Here is a 12,269-nt window from a genome sequence, read left to right as displayed (position 1 = left end):
TCTGTAAGGCAAAGGACACTGTCAATAGGACAAAAAGCTCATTACCAACCCTACATCCGATAGAGGGCTAATATCCAATATATACAAAGAACTCAAGAAGTTAGACTCCAGAGAACAATAACCCTATTTTTTAAATGGGGAACAGAGCTAAACAGAGAGTTCTTGACTGAGAAAACTTGAATGGCAGAGAAGCACCTAAAGATATGCTCAAAATTCTTAGTCATCAGGGAAATGCAAATCAAACCCACCCTGAGATTCCACCTCACACCAGTCAGAATGGCTAAGATCAAAAACTCAGGTGACAGAAAATGGTGGTAAGGATGTGGAGAAAGAGGAACACTCCTCCATTGTTGGTGGGATTGCAAGCTGGTATAACCACTCTGGAAATCATTCTGGCAGTTTCTCAGAAAATTTGACATAGTATTACTTGAGGACCCAGCTATATACTACTCCAGAAGATGTTCCAACATGTAATATGGACACATGTTCCACTTCATTCATAGAAGCCATATTTATAATAACCAGAATCTGGAAAGAACCCAGATATTCCTTAAAAGAGGAATGGATCTAGAAAATGTACATTTACACAATGGAGTACTATTCCACTATTAAAAACAATGACTTCATGAAATTCACAGGCAAACAGATGGAACTAGAAAATATCATCCTGAGTGAGGTAACTCAGTCACAAAAGAACACACATGGTATGTACTCACTGATAAGTACATTTTAGGCAAAGAGCATGGAATATCCATGATACAAATCCTGGACCACATGAAACTCAAGAGGAAGGAATACAGAAGAATAAGTCATACTAAAAGGGGGAACAAAATAAGGGAAGTAAAGGGTGGGAGGGACTCGGGAGGAAGAGAAGAATGAGAGGGGAAAAAGAGAAGAAGATCCGGTATGGGAAGAGATGCAGATCTATAGAAGGTTTGGAAATTGAACAGAGGTATGTAGCAATGGGGGATGGGAAATTGGGGTAGCAACCAGAAAGTCCCAGATGTCAGGAAAGCAAGAGCTTCTCAGGACCCCATGGGGATGACATTAGCTGAAATACCCCACAAAGAGGAGGTAGAGCCTGTCAAGACCATATCCAGAGGTTAGGCATTGCCCCCTGGTTGAGGGATGGAGCCACCCCCATCTCCAAAATTTTAACCCAGAATTGCTTTTGTCTAATGAAATACAGGGACAAAGAATGGAGCAGAGACTGAAGGAAAGGCCATCTAAAGACTACCTAACCTGGGGATCCATCCCACATGCAGTCATCAAACCCAGACACTATTGAGGATGCCAAGAAGAGCTTGTTGACAGGAGTCTGATATAGCTGTCTCCTGAGAGGCTCTGCCAGATCCTGACCAATAAAGATGAGGATGCTCACAGCCAACCACTGGTTTGACACAGGGGCCCCAAGGGAGGAGTTAGGGGAAGAACTGAAGGAGTTGAAGGGTCCTTATCTGGCATCGATGGAAGGGGAGGACCTTGGTCCTGTGAAGGCTTGATGCCCCAGTGTAGAGGAATGCTAGTGTGGTGAGGTAGGTGTGGGTGGGTGGGTGGAGGAGCACTCTCACTGATGCAGTGTAAGGGGGGATTTGATGGGGGGGTTGCAAAAGGGAAAGCAGGAAAAGGATAATGTTTGATATGTAAATAAATAAAATATCCAATTTAAAGCCATTTAATTCTGTAAAATTTCAGGGTATGAAATCAACATAAAATCACACATATGTTTATATATTAGCAATGACCTAGCTAATAGAGAAACTAATCCACTTTATAATAATGTGAAAATAATATACCTAAGAGGAACAACCAATGAAAAATTTAAAAACCTAAAATAGAAACTGAGAGAGAAACAAACAAATAAATGATTGCATATATTATGTCTGAGAATTATAAAAATTAATATTGTTAAATCAGCTATCCTGCCTCAGAAGATCTATAGATTCAGTGCAGCCTCTACAAAATTGCCAATTTCTATCTGCATCCTGAGAAATTATACCTATACACACAAATAAATGTAGTCCTTACTTCTCATCAAAGAAGTTTCTTTTTACCACAGACAGAGGCTCCAGAAACCCACGACTGGTCAAATGCAGAGAACGACAGACCATGGCGTGCCCAACCACAACTGACAACCCTTATACTTAAGGCTCGAGAACATCATAGAAGAAGGCACAGAAAGTGTAAGAACTAGAGGACTGGAGTATCTGCTGTAAGATAGTGTCTTTAGGCATAATGTGGAAACTCTGCCCATGGAATGTCAACAGTATGGTTACCTAAGTAAGATATACGCATAATGACAATATAAGTTGACATTCCCACACAATTTTGTGGAGAATCTCAAGAACCTCACTCCTAGATGAACAGCTACAGTCATTTAATGGCTTCCGAGAGAGGGAAAAATCAGTCTTCTCTAGGGAAGACTGTATAACCCTGATAAGGTTATACAATCCCAAGTGGTCATCCTGAAATATATACACATACTAAACAACACTAGACTCACAGACTCAGGAGGATGTACGCATGCGTGTGTGTGTGTGTGTGTGTGTGTGTGTGTGTGTGTGTGTGTACATGCATGCTATAGCACACATGGCATTCAGAGAACAACTTGTGGGACTCAGTCCTCTCCATTTACCATAACAATAATAATTATAGAGGTCATAAATTTGAGAGGAAATGGGGGGGGCAAGTGAGAGAAGTGAAGGTGTAGACATGATGTGGATATAATAAACAAGTAGGAAATTCTTCCAAGTTTAAACAATAAAGAAATGAATGATAATATTTTTAAAACCCTGCTCCAGAGCTTTGTTGTAAAAACCTAAAGACATGAAGTTGGAAAGGGACATATTGTGGAAATATGGGGTATTGGAAGGGAGTAGGGTAGAGATAGGGTAATACTTCACTGCATACATTCATGAAAAGTTCAAAATAAAACAATTAAATCAAAGAAATTACCAATGCAGAATAAAAATGCTTAAACCACAATTCAGACAGAAACATAAGACTCCAAATCGTAAAAACAATCCTGAAAAAGCAGGAAAAAATATGACTTTATAGTTTCTAATTTCAAATTATATTGAAAAACTACAGGAATCTAAACAGCCATGCTGGCCAATGGGACAAGAAAGAAGTCAAAGCAAACTCATACATATACGATAACTAATCTTCCAAAAAGGATGCTAAAAAGTACATAATGTGGGAAGGAAAGACTTCTCTAAAAATCATATTGAGAAAATTGAATATCTACATACATAAACCAGGAAACTCATTTAAGCTATTCACAAAAATCAACTCAAGTGCAGCACAAGCTGTACCATAATGAAACTATGCACTTCCTAGAAAAGGCTTTACAGTCATGTTTTGTATAGAGCATCAAATAACAGGAAAATAAATAAGTGGAATTACATCAAACTAAAAATGTTCTGAGTAAGAAAGGAAATGGGGTTGCAGAGAAGGCTCAGTGCATAAAGGCACTTACTGCCAGGCTTGATGACCCGAGTTCCATTCCTGGAATCCACATGTTAGAGGAAGAAAGCTGAATCAGACAAATTGTCTTCTGATCTCTACATGTGTGCATGCACGTAGACACACATACACACGGTTTAATAAAAAAAATAAATGTAAAAAATAAATTATTAATAAACCAGAAAAACAACCTACAGAAAAAAATACTTGGAAAACATTCATCTGATGACTCATTAAATCCCAAATAGTAAAAGCAACTACAATTACTAAATTATCTAAAAATCAATTGTTATCTTTAAAAATGGTAAAGAACTTGAATAGAATCTTTTTTATCCTAAAGAAAACATAGAAATCAAGGCTGGAGAGATGGGTCAGTGATTAAACTGCATACTGCTTTTACAGAGGAAACATAGAAATCAAGGCTGGAGAGATGGGTCAGTGATTAAACTGCATACTGCTTTTACAGAGGATCTGAGTTTAGTTCCCACTACCCACATGTTAGGCAGCAAATAACTTTAACTCCAAATCCAGAGGATTCAACATCTTTGTCTAGCCTCTGCCCATAGCTACAGTCATGGGCACCATCTCGCCCCCAAACACATACACCTAATTAAAAACAAAACTAATCTTCTTCTTAAAAAAATACAAATGACCATTGGAAACACAAAAAACTCTGTATCACTAATAATCATGAAAATGCAAATCAAAACCATAATGAGATACTACCTCATACTTGTTAGGATGGCTAGTATAAAAAAAAATCAGCAGATAGCATAAGTTGCTAAGGATGTAGGAAAAAAGAAACTTAAAGAAAAACTATGAAAGTTCATTAAAAATAATTTGAGACTGAACTATTAGGTGATTCAGAAATTCCTCTTCTAGAGACATACCCAAAGACAATGAAATCAGCACATCATAGAGACATCTGCATTCTTTCCTACATTCATTATTGTTAATAGCCAAGATAGAGAAATAATGCAAGTGTCTATGATAGGTGAATAAAAAATGGAGTATATACATTCTAACCATTCTACATTCCAGACAAAAGCAAGCAAGAAACATTTTCCCTTCTGTATTCAGCTTAATTACTTAAGATAATATCTTCCAGATTCACCTGTGTTGTACTCAGGCTGGATCTCCTACATTTTCAAAAGCAAACCAGAACATGTTTTGCCTCGGAAAGAAATGAGAAGCAGGGAATATTTTTTATCAAAGTACATAAAATTTTTACTTATCCAAAATGAATAACTTCTGAAAAAATGTAATAGTTATTTTAAGTAATATTCTACTGTACATTTGAAACTTGCTAAGAAAATAAATCTCAGTACTCTTACACAAAGAAATGGGAAACACTTGAGATGATAGATTTGTTATGTAGTTTGATTGTGGTGGCTATTTCACAATGTTATTTTCAGGATGAATGTATTATTCCAAAATCCAAACTCTGACTCGTTCCAAATAGTGACATTCTACCATTAGTTAAATATTCCAAAATCTGACAAAGCTGGATATGGACAATAGACATTTTCATTTATTTCAAGTTTATACAGAACACTCACCAGGAAAAATACATTCTGGATTATAAAACAAGCCTTAAAATAAAAAAAAAAAAAAAACAACCTAGACATCACATAACATTTGGTCTTAGATCACAGCAGAACTAAGTTAGTATCAATAACACAGGATATGATGTGTGCTACATGTCCATAATCTTAGCTATTCAGGAGGCTTAGGCACGAGGATCACTTAAGCCCAAGTGTTTGGTGCCAGTCTGGGTAATAAGTAATTAAGGTATAGTAGATTATAAAAACCCCAAGTATGTCGAGATTAAATAATACCTATATCAAAGAAGTGACAAGTTAGTTAACATTTCTTGAATCAAATAGAAATAAAAACATATATCATCAAAACCTGTGAGATTCAGAAAAACAATACTTAAATGAAAATCCATACTGAATGCATATAATAGAAAATCAAACAAATCTAAAATTAACATTTAAAGCCTATACAAAGTAAGGCAAACTAAACTCAGATTAAGTGGAATAAAGAGCTTATAAGTATTAGCACAGAAGTAAGTGAAAAATGAAATCAAGAACTAAACAGAAAATGTAACAAAACCATAAGCTATTTTAAGACAGTAATTAAGAACACAAATTGATAGCACTATAAATGTAATAGAGTAATACCACTATGGACATAGTAGACATTAAAGAGTCACAAATTTGAGAACATAGGTGGTATGGGTTATGTTCTAGTTACTTTCCCTTTTTCTTGATAAAATGCCCTGACCAAAACAACTTAATGGATAGTCTATTTTGGCTCACCGTTTGAAGGTACAATCCATTACAGTGGGGAAGACATATTGACAGAAGTTTGAAGTGGCTGTCACATGGCACCTGCAGTCATAAAAAAGAAAGCCATGAATGCTTATGACCACTGTCTTCCTCCTTTTACTCCAGGGTTCCACTCAGTTCATAGAATGGTGCTGCCCATAGTAGGTCGATTTTCCCATCTCAATGAACCTAATCAGAATAATATATCACAAGGGTGCCCAGAGGCTTGTCTCCTAGGTAATTCTAGATCCTGGCAAGTTGATAGCATTTCATAGACAGTTCTTTTGAAGGATATGCCAAAATGCTCACAAAGAAAAATATAATTTAAATAGATCTATATTAATTAAAGAAACTCAATAAAAAATTCTCTATGATCTCTTTCAAAGGCAGATGCAATAATTCCTAATTCATTCCATGAGGCTACCAGCACCATAATACTAAACTCAGAAAAGGACATTGTGAGGGAAAAAAAACCCTGTAGATTAATGTCTCTCTTAAACCTAGGTATAAAAATCCCTCACAAAATATTACCACTTGAAATTCATAATGTATAAAACAATTCTACACCTCAATACTATAAGATAATTCTGATATGTAAGGCTGAGAAACATTTGACTACCAACTAAATTAATGCAGGACATTGATAGGCTGAGAAAATTGCATGATCATATCAACAGACAAAGAAATGCATTTGATTAAAATTCAATACCTATTCATTGTAGAAAAAAAATCACAGAACACAGCAATAGAAAATGTCCTTAATTTGATAAGAATATCTACACTAAAATCTATACATAACATTATGTAAGGAACTAAAATCTTTCCCACTAAGATCCATAATACAAACTAAAATACAGTATACTAACTGAGAACAATGTAATAAAGCTGTCCTTGCTAAAGATGGCATAACTATTTACAGAAAATCTAAAAGAATCAGCAAAACTTAGAATAAGAAGTTATTGCAAAGCCAAATGACTCAGGTTAATATACAAAAGTCAAGTTAAAAAATAATACTTTTTATGTTAGTGTTTTCCAAAATTAAATACTTAAGTATAAATCTAACAAAATGTATACATGCTCTACATGAAGAAAACTAAAAAAAAAAAAAAAATGTTAAAAAAAGCAAATTACAGCTTAAATAAATGGAGAGGTTATCACCATGTTCATATAAAAGACTGAATTTCACTAAGATGTCAGCTCCTGACAATTAAGTCTACACATTCAATGTGGTCACAATCAAAATTGAAGCAAATTATTGATAGGTATAAAAGTGATATAATGTTTATAGTCCCAGAATAGCTAATATACTATCAAATGAGAAAAACCACTTTGGAAGAATGTGACTATCTAGCATCAAGACTTTCTATGAAGCTAAGTTATCAAGAGAGGATAGAATTGGTCAAAAAGGAGACAGAACAATTGAACAGAACAGAGGACTCAGATATAGGCTGACATAAACACTATCAACTGATCTTAGACCAGAGAGTACAATGGAGAAACAATTGTCTTTTTAGCAAATGGAGCTAGAACAGTATTTCAGCACTAGTCACAATAACTAAGTTACAAAACCAAGCTCAGTGTCTGTAAGCAGAGGAAAAGATAAAATGTGGTATACATACACAATGGAATTTTAATCAAGTATAAAGAAGAATAAAGCTTTGCCATTTTCAAGAAAATGGATGCAATGAGAGACACTAAAATTAAGTGAATTCAGTCAGTCTCAAAAAGACAAATACCATATTTTTTTCTCATTTTTGAATCTTAAATACACAAAGATACATAAGATCATGTATGAATATATGGCATGCAAATAGCAAAACTATCTAATAGAATGAGGGAAATAATAAAAGGGGTGAAGGGAGATAAAGGGGAGGATACAGGGGCTATGAGGAGAAATATGTGAAGTATTATATATATTTATATGGAAATTTCCTTATTAAATCCTCCAAATAAATAAGAAAAGAAAAACACTAGGTAACTCAATAAGAAGGTTCATAAATGAAAGTGGCATAATAGTCTAAACTAACATACATATAAAAAAATACCTGACAAAAGAAATCCAAGCAATTCCTCCAAAAGATCATACTTCTCAACTACTGAATTCAAAGATACCAAAATTGGTAAAATGCTGAGTGAACAATTTCAAAAGTTCACTAGCAAAAAATATTTAATGACCTCAAAGAAGATAAAAATATGTATATAAATTCAATCTAAGATCTCAGGCAGAAAGTCAGTAACAGAGGAAAAATGTCAACAAAATCAGAATTATGAACATTAACTCCTGTAAACATGGAAGAAAAAGCAAAGAAAACGCTTTTCAGGAGAAAAAAAGGGAAAAGTTAAAAATGAGAATCTCAATGAATCAAATTTAAACTAAAACAGAAAGCATCACCAAATTGAACAAATTGAAGAAAGAATATCAAAGATAGAAAACAAAATCAACAAAATGCTACAATTATCTCTAGACATCCAAGAAACCAAACTAAATAAATAACCCACAGGAAAGACAAAAGATAAAAACTAAAGGCACAGAAATTATTGCAGAAAAATCCAAAATTTAGAGAAAATTGGAAAACCACACATAGTAAACATTTGGAAACTCAAATGCATACACGGTAAAAAAAAAAAAAAAAAAAAACTCCTCAAGATATCACAGTCAAGATGCCAAAAGTACAAAGGAAAAAATATCAATAGCTTTAATGGGAAAATGCCAACTTACCTACAAAGACAAACATAAGAATGGGCACCCAGTCATTTAGCAGCAACTCTGAAAGATTAAAAATGTGGAATGATGTATTTTGAACCTTACAAATAAATAACTGATCATTAAGATTGCTATATGCTATGAGGTAGGGAGATGAATCAGAACATAGTATAATGATACACATGAACTTCAAAAGCTATAACAAAACTTTTTACTGATTTTGTATACTAACTTAAGATAAAGAGACAACCTACAGAATGGGAGAGAAATCTTTGCTAGATATAAATGTGATAGGAATAATTATCTAAAACATATAAAAAGTTCAAGCTGGGCAGTGGTAGTACAGGTCTTCAATCCCAGCACTCAGGAGATAGAGGCTGGCAGATCTCTGAGTCTGAGACCAGCTTGGAGTATAGAATGAGTTCTAGTACAGCTGGAGCTCAAAAGAACTTAAACATCAAATGACCCAATCGTTAAATGAGTTAATGAAACGAGTAGACAAACATTAAAAGATGAATTACAAATGGCCAAATAAATATTTAAAAAAAAGAACAACACTTCTCATATTAGTCTAAAAAACAGGAACAAATTCATTCTATAAAGCTTGTATTACTGTAGCACCAAAACCAAATAAAGAAGGCCCACCTGGGTGGGGCACAGCCAGCAGAAGTGAGCTTCACAGTGCCTACCGCCCCACCTTGCAAGCTCCATCACCTTCCCTCCTGTTGGGCCCCCCAAAAATCCAGGCCTGAGGGGCCCCAGGAACACAGGTTAGAACCCACCCTCCCTGTCCCTGGCCTGCTGATCTATTTGGGGCATAGCCAGCAGAGGTGAGCATTGTGCTGTTCCATGAGCTCTATTGTCAGGCCCAAGGCTCTGCCTTCCCCTCTGAGGAGTCCTGTCCGCATCAGGAGCATCCAGCTAGTGCCAGGGACAAACAGATGACTAAAGACCAGTGTAAGAACACAACCAAAAGGAGTCAGGGCAATATGGCACCCCCAGAGGCCAGCTACCCTACTACAGCAAGCCCTGCATATCCTAATACAAATGAAGCATGAGAAGATAACCTTAAATTCAATCTTATAAAAATGTTAGAGGCCTTTGAAGAGAAAATGAATAAATCCCTTAAAGAAATACAGAAAAATACAATCAAACAGGTGAAGGAAATGAATAAAACTGTTCAAGGCCTGAAAATGGAAATAGAAGCAATAAAGAAAAAACAAACTGAGGAAATCTTGGATATGAAAAACCTACAAAGGAGAACAGAAACTACAGACACAAGCATCATCAACAGAATACAAGAGATGAAAGAGAGAATGTCAGGTATAGAAGATACGATTGAAGAAACTGATACATCAGTCAAAAAAAAACATTAAATCTACAATGTTCTTGACACAAAATCTCCAAGAAATCTAGAACATGATAAAAAGACCAAACCTAAAAGTCTCATCAGATATAAGAAAATCAGGATCAGGTGTGGGGAGAATGGGGGGTTGGAGTACGGGTGAGAAGGTTGGGAAAGAGAAGGGAAATTGGTGGGGAGGCACGTCTCTGGGACAAGCTGGAGACTAGAGATGAGGGAGGCTCCCAGGAGGGTGTGGGGGTGACCCTAACTGAGAATCCTAGCAGTGGGGAATATGGAGTCTGAAGTGGCTACCTCCTGTAGCCAAGCAGGACTCCCAGTGGAGGGACGAGGACACCAACCCACCCACAAAACCTTCATTCCAAAATTTGCCTGCCTACAAGATATACAGGGATAAATATGGAACAGAGATCAAAGGAATGGCCAACCAATGACTGGCCCAAGTTGAGACCCACCCCATGGGAGAGAGCTAACCCCTAACACTATTAGTAATATTCTGATACACTTGCAGACAGGAGCCTAGCATAACTGTCATCTGAGATGTTTCACCCAGCAACTAATGGAAACAGATGCAAAGACCCATAGCCAAACATTAGGCAGAGCACAGAGAGTATTGTGAAAGAGCTGGGAGAAGGATTGAGGCAATTGGAGAGGTCAAGAACACCACAAGAAGACCCACAGAGCTAACTATCCAGGGCCTATGGGGGCCCTCAGAGTCTGAACCACCAACCAAAAACATGCATGGTCTGGACCTAGGCCCCCTACACATATGTAGCAGATGTACAGCTTGGTCTTCATATGGATCCCCTAACATTTGGAATGAGAACCATCTCTGACTTGGACTCTGTTGCCTGCCTTTGGATCCTCTTCCACTAACGGGACTGCCTTTCCTAGCCTAAGTGGAAGAAGATGTGTTTAGTCCTGATACAACTTGCGGTGCCAGGGTGGATTGGTACCCATGGGGGAAGGGAAATAGGAAAAGAGAGGTGGTAGGGTAGGACTAGGAGGAGAGGAAGGGGCGCTGTGATTGGGATGTAAGTTAATGAAAAACGAAAAAGAATGAAATCAATCATGCATATACATTTTTATCTAGTATAAAAAAAACTAGACACAAAAGAAAAGGAGACCTATAGACCAATTTCCCTGATGAACATAGATAAAGAAAACTCAACAAAATACTTGGAAATCAAATAAAGGAACACATCAAAAGGATCTCAAAACAACCATTATTCTTGGTTGCCTAACAGAATTAGACTGTAAGATCCTATTTCTGAAGAAGCCTTTGGATACAGAACATACTTTGAATACAGGCTGGAACCTAGCTGAAAGCTTCCTCCATATTGGCTAGTATTCATAGTGCTGGATACTGTTATGTATGTTGAAATCATAAGTCATCAATAGTCTTACTTAGCTATGGATCCTGTGTGCTACAATACTGACCAGCCAGGCAAAATATTTCCATGGATGCAATAGTGGCATTAGTGCCCTAGTGGTTATGAATCTTTCTGATTTTACTTAGGGAATATATATTTGATACTGTAAGCCTAGTCAAAAGTCTATAGATAGTGAGGCCATAGGCTATAGGGACAAATCTACTACTGAATATTTTGCTAAATGGGTATGCAATCAAACTAACTTCTAAATATTTGTGTTTACTCCTATAGATGAGTGTTTCTCTCAGCCTTGGTAAAAAAAAAAAAAGCTAATATTTAAAGCAGAGACTCATAATTTGTTCAAATGTTAACAGTAAACAACAGGACATATTATACTATCCCCTCCAAAGCCCAGGAAATATTGTAACAGAGGGGGCAGGAAGACTGTGCAAGCCAGAGTGGGCTTCTGGAAATGACATGGACAGCTACTACAATCGTGAGCACACAGCATCTCTGAGCACATGTAAAAGTCTTGCCTGCCTACATATGCTAAAACTGTAAAATCGGGAGAGAGACCAGTTGGAAAGAAGGAGGTTAGTAGATGGTGAGGGAACAGGAGAAAGCAATGATGGCAGGTATAATGATAATAAATTGTCAAAGATAAGAAAATACAAAGTGTCCCACATCTTTACCCATTGGGAAAGTGCAAATTAAAACTACACTAAGATGTGGGTACTAGGTACCAAATTCTTGAAGAGCAACAAGCACTCTCAGCTCTCTGACCCATAATGCCCAAACTCTTACTACCAAAATATTAATCAAGAGGTTAGACAACTGTGATACCTTCCAAGAAGACAGGTTTCTTGCAGTCTTCTCAAATATGCCATACAGTTTCATATATCTTTACCATTACATAATTCTCCTTATCTGGCATTCCTTCCCCATAATCCCTACTGAAGCCTGTTACCTTCTTAGTAAGTTAGTAGGTATCCTGCCCAACTCAGACTCTCATCTACATGTAATCATTTCCT

The 12,269-nt window shown here is 36.4% G+C and overlaps 1 long non-coding RNA gene across 1 annotated transcript in view; it reads right to left on the bottom strand.

Annotated features, from left to right (window-relative positions):
* Positions 1-12,269, bottom strand: part of LOC143435605 (uncharacterized) — an 80,761-nt gene that overhangs the window by 66,844 nt on the left and 1,648 nt on the right. Inside the window, exon 2 of the long non-coding RNA XR_013106075.1 lies at positions 5,790-5,861. This is a non-coding gene — a long non-coding RNA (uncharacterized LOC143435605). The remainder of the gene's footprint in view (positions 1-5,789; positions 5,862-12,269) is intronic.

This window comes from Arvicanthis niloticus, chromosome X (assembly GCF_011762505.2).
Source record: "Arvicanthis niloticus isolate mArvNil1 chromosome X, mArvNil1.pat.X, whole genome shotgun sequence".
NCBI lineage: Eukaryota > Metazoa > Chordata > Mammalia > Rodentia > Muridae > Arvicanthis > Arvicanthis niloticus.
The sequence above is the reverse complement of the archived record's forward strand: the minus strand, read 5'-3'. Positions and strand labels throughout refer to the sequence as shown.